Source organism: Pygoscelis adeliae, unplaced genomic scaffold, assembly GCF_000699105.1.
Source record: "Pygoscelis adeliae isolate BGI_AS28 unplaced genomic scaffold, ASM69910v1 Scaffold125, whole genome shotgun sequence".
NCBI classification, from domain to species: Eukaryota; Metazoa; Chordata; class Aves; order Sphenisciformes; family Spheniscidae; genus Pygoscelis; species Pygoscelis adeliae.
In genome coordinates this window covers 306,470-311,830 of record NW_008824868.1, presented here as the reverse complement: position 1 = coordinate 311,830, position 5,361 = coordinate 306,470, and positions in this window count along the sequence as shown.

Here is a 5,361-nt window from a genome sequence, read left to right as displayed (position 1 = left end):
TAGGCAGTAACAAGTATCAAGGCAGAAAAGAAACATTACAAGATTAGTTGAAAGCAGCTTGGAATCAGCCAGATCCCAGTGTTGCCAGTAACTAATAACATGAAGGATGAGCATTGTTGGCTTTAAAGTGTTGTCATGTGGGAAATTCATTAGATGATGCCCTTAACTAGTACGGCAAAGAAGCAAAGGACATGCTTGTGCTTCCTTGCACCAGATCTACAACTTGCAGGCTTTGAAGGTATGCTCTCCTTGAACCCTACAGCATAAGTTCTATCTTCTACCTGCAACCTTAGACTTTTCCTAGTACGATATAATCCAAAACACATGAAATAATAAGTTAACAAAAGTGCTGTTTTGCTTGCATAACTGAGATTTTATTAGCATCTCTCTCTCTGGCACAAACTAGGAGAGACAAATTATTGCTGTTGCCCCCCAATTGACATAGGTTTCTAGTGCAGATTGTAGATTGCTAATTCATTTGATGATACATAAATATACTGCCAACATCTTCTAACCTTTACAAAGGTACTTTGAACACTAGCTCCAAAACATTTTGGATCACAAACATCAGTCATCTGTCAACATTTCCATTGGCCACCATGCAACATGATCAAATGTTTAACTGGTTAACACTTGGCACTAGAGCTCGACAGACTGCTTGCAGACCTCCCACTGGGACCTGACAAACCACCAGTGGCCCACACACAACAGCTTGAGATTGGTTAATTTGGAATATGTTATTTGTAATAAGCCTTCCACTGGATTCTTCCTTTTGTCTTTCACTAATCCTACTGTCTACCACAGTGAATCAAAACCAAATGTTGAAGAGGGGGGAAAGAAGTTGTAAAAAGAACAGAAGACGATACTGTGAAAACAGAAGGAGAAACTCCTGTTTCTGTACCCTGCCATCTTGAAGAAGTCCCATTCCAAATCTGAGACTGCTCATGTAACACACCCACATCGTCTCCACCAAGGATAAAGAAACAGGAAGTCCATCACAGCATAAATTTACATTCAGAGGTTCATATGCACCCTATGCACTATTTTCATTTTCCTGAATTTCTATACAGATCTGTTGTTTTTGAAAAAGAGTTCAATCTTTTAAAAGATTTAAAATTAAATGCAGGAAACAACTTTTGTAAGCAGTTGTTTGTATGTCATTGTTCAGCACGCTATTCCACTGATGCAAAGTATAGCAATATTTAAGGATATTAATATAGATAATATTTTCTGCTCAAAAGGTTTTGGCTATAATTCTTCTGGTATGGGACTAATATATTTGTGGAGAGATTTAGATCTTGTGAGCTGTGATGAACTGTGTCTTTCTTGATTTCTTGTATTTCATAAGAATAAATTATTTATTGTTTAATAATGCTACCATTTGAAGTTATCTGTATTTCCTTTCCTATATAGATTAATGTGAGATTTTCCAGATTTTTAACGCCTTGGGCCAGTCTGAGATTTTTTAAAGGATCTGATTTTCCAAAGATGTTAAGCAGACATCTTTGTCCTTTTAAGACTTTGATCTTAAGAATAATTACAATCTTACCTCTCTCAGAGGATTGTAAATTAGCATTGTGAACTCTTTTACAAGGGATATGAATATCTTTATTCCGATTTTACATAAAGAGATGTGACGGGTAACAATGTTGTTTTCACTTGGTAACTTTTGCCCCTTTCAACAATGGTATTTTCTGCTTTCTGTAAATGTGTCTTAGAATTTTTGCATTACTAATAATCTACTAGGTGCGACACCTTCATCATACACTGAGGTTCATTCTGTTACCTGCTACATACGTGCAATAAAAATCAGGCTTTACTTGAGGAACTTGTAATCTAAGCATCCTTAATGATATTTCTAACAGTATTTCTTGCTCTGGTAAAGCAGATATATATTTGAAGAAGAAAGTCCCTCAATGGAATGCACAAGGGTGCAGATGGTTAGTTTGCTGCACTGAGCAAGGCTCATGAATCTCACAGTTGCTCTGGTTGAATATATTGAATATATTGAAGATGTCCCTGCCCACGGCAGGGAGGTTGGATTAGATGACCTTTAGAGGTCCCTTCCAACCCAAACTATTCTATGATTCTATTCTATCTCATTCAGCATCTCATTCACAAGACTTCCACATTCACTACTGTCACAGGCAAAATAATCTCAACTCAGGGCATTTCACGTAATTTAATTTATTGGAAATAAATGAACAGAAATGTTTAATCACTCATTTAGGTATTGAGAAAAGAGCAAGAAAATGAATTATTAAATAAACACTCAGAGAAATACCTTCCTTCCCTTTCTGCAGGCTCAACTTCTGTCCAGCACCTTCCTAGCCCCTTCCTAATCTACACCCTCAGGGGTGTCCCTGACCAGCATTGGTCACACACAGGCTGCACTCCCTCAGGGTGTCCCTGCCCTGGTGTGGGTCATCCTCAGGTGGGTACCCAATCCAGCAACAAGTGTGTTCTTCCAAGACTGCATCACCAGCCATCTCCCCAGCAATGCCCCCTACCACATCTCCTCCATTTCATTTCTCCAAATGCATCTCTTCACATTTCTCCTCGTGAGTCCCCTTTTTGCATCCTCATATCTTTCCTTTTGTGTGTCCTCAGTGCACCCTCACATCTCTCCTCCAGTATCTCCTGTCCCAGCAGCTACTGCCCTTTTTAGCATCTGTTTGAGTAGAGGAGCCATGTTTTGGGGCACTGTGGGCTGTTTCCACCTGTTGCTGAGCCAGCTGGACCAGCCCAGGGCACCCTGCAGCTGCTGCCCTCCAAACCCTTCTATTCGTCCCCAATACTAACTACTTAGTTAAGCCCAATTGTGCAAACACATAAGCCCTGAACTCTTCAAAGCCATTATGTGACTTATATACACGATTGCAGGATCTTGACCTAAATTAAGTATGCATGAATACACTGTTCAACTTCCCTTCACCATCCCTGCAATAAAAAAACTTTTTAAAAAATCAATTAAATTGTCAGGGTTTAATAATTCAATTAATTTTAATTCCTTGAATTAATTAAATTGTCAAAACTACGAATCACTCAACATAATGACTAGTACCTACCACTGGTCTCCAATACCTCTTACATACTGATACTTCTTGTAACATACTCCCAGTCCTAAACTGTACCCAAACTGCATCACTAGGCAGATGAAAAGACACAAAGAAACCTTATATGCTCTGAAATTACTTTTTTGTAAAGAGGTCTTTTAAAGAATCTTCTATTCTGAAATTTTATTTACTGAAATTCTCCCAAAATGTTCTGGAAGGAATCTTTTTCTTCATTGTTGCAATGCAATCCAAAAAAAAAAAAAAAAAAAGAATGCACAATCAATTGTAGAAAAACTGCTACACCTTATTTTTGTTCTACTATAATTAGAAGTCTTGTTCTCCAGAGCCAAAACCATAACAGCTAATGACTTCCTAGGAAAACTAAAGCTGACAGAGCTAGGAAAACCCTCAAGAAGCCATTTAACACAGTCCTCCACCTTAAACAATTTCACTTCTCATATTTATCCTTTGACAACTTTCTCTCTTCGATTGATATTGAATCAAGGGTCTCCCAAATCTTCCTCTCACACCTATTGTCTTTAAAATTACATCTCATTTTCTGCCTTTACCTTTCAGCTTTCATCTTGATAGTTTCTTCCTGTGCTCAGATGTAGTCTCAGTTTTCACTTCCCACATATTTCTTTCTCAAGCTCAGAAAGAGCTCACCATTTGGCCAGTGGTTATGCTGGTTTTGGCTGGGATAGCACAACTGTCTTTCTCGTTCATGTCATTTCTTTACAGACCAGCGATTTTCTTCAATTCCTTTTTCTACTGGGCAAGAGAAATTTTCTCCCAAGTCTCTGAATTTGTTGAAGGCTGACTGCTGAAATACGCAGATTTAATTTTCCTGTTCTTCCCATCCAAAGGTTTACAAACCTTAAGTAACTGTTCCCCAAGTTATCTTTCTCTGTTGTTTTGTCAACAGTTCCTCCCTAATGCCTGGGAACAGATGTAGAAGATTCTCTGGTGGTTGCTTTTTCCAGAAACAAGTATCCAAAAAATTGTCTCACATATATTCTGGTAATTTGCTGCACAATTCACCAGGTAGTTATAAATCTCCATTGCCACCACAGGAGTGTTGATTCTGTCACTTACTGTCAAGTTGTTTTATTCTCCTTCTTGCTCCTGCTTTAATGTTATATTTACACCTCAAGCTTGTCCCAATAGCAGGAGGTCTAATGGGGTCCCTGCCTGGGTCCTCCCTAGTCTTCTGCTCCCTGAGCCTTTCGACCTGCTCCGGGCCATTCCCAGGACTGCCATTAGCAGAGAGGGATGCAAAAGTCCTGGCAGCCCTCAATAATGTCTCACCCTCAGGCTCCTGGGTGGCAGCATGCTTGCCACCATATCAGGTCCAGATGACAGCGAGATGTTTCCATTGCTCACAGGACAGAATTACCTGCAACCACCATTGCCATCTTTTATTTCCTCCTGCAAAACCTTGGTCCTGAACCTCAGAGCCTTGGGTCACACAGCTTTTTCTTCTCTGCTGATGTAACACTTTGTCCCACAAGGTTGAGTGGCCTTGCCTGCTCAGCTACACCATTTCTGAATCAGGCAGAGTTTCTTGGTGGTTAACTTCTTTATAGTCCGTATATGACATCTGTACAGCATTTATGGGCCCAAAGCTGTGTAGGTGCTACAGGTGTGTGGAAGTTAACAGGCAGCCAAAGCACTTTATTTTATCCTTAATTCTCTATCGACTGCTTCCTTGGTTCATAATATCTTCAATCAGACAGGAAAGGGGGGACGGAGGGAGAAAGAAGGAATCCGCTTCCAGAATGAAGCCAGATAAGCCAATTTCTGTTAAGATTTAAGAATGAAGCCTGACAGGCCAGTGGTTCTACAAAACCCTGCACACAGGACAGCTGAGGGATGGGGTGCTGACCCCTTGGCTGGAATGGCGCACATTAGTATAATTATACCCTGACTTTGTCCCAAAACCTAGCAAAGGTTACTGCGTTGTCTCTTTGAGATTGTAGTCATAAAATTAAGTCAACTGTGGGCAACATATTCAGCTCGCTTTCATACACACACTGCAAGCCTTGTTACCACGGCCTCACAAAGCATCTCTTGAAAAAGGAATACAAGATGCTCTTTGTAAATAAAAGTTCATGAGTCCGAGGAATGAAGTCATTTTCCAAAATCGCAGTGAACGATATTCTTTTTCAAAAGCCGATGAGAAGCCGAGAGGTGAGCCTGAGGGAAAGGATCTGAATGAAGCATGTTAGAGAAACCACTTAGCCCTATTAGCCCATGGCACAGCCAGGCTGTCTCCCTCCTCCTCCTCCTCCTCCTCCTCCTCCTC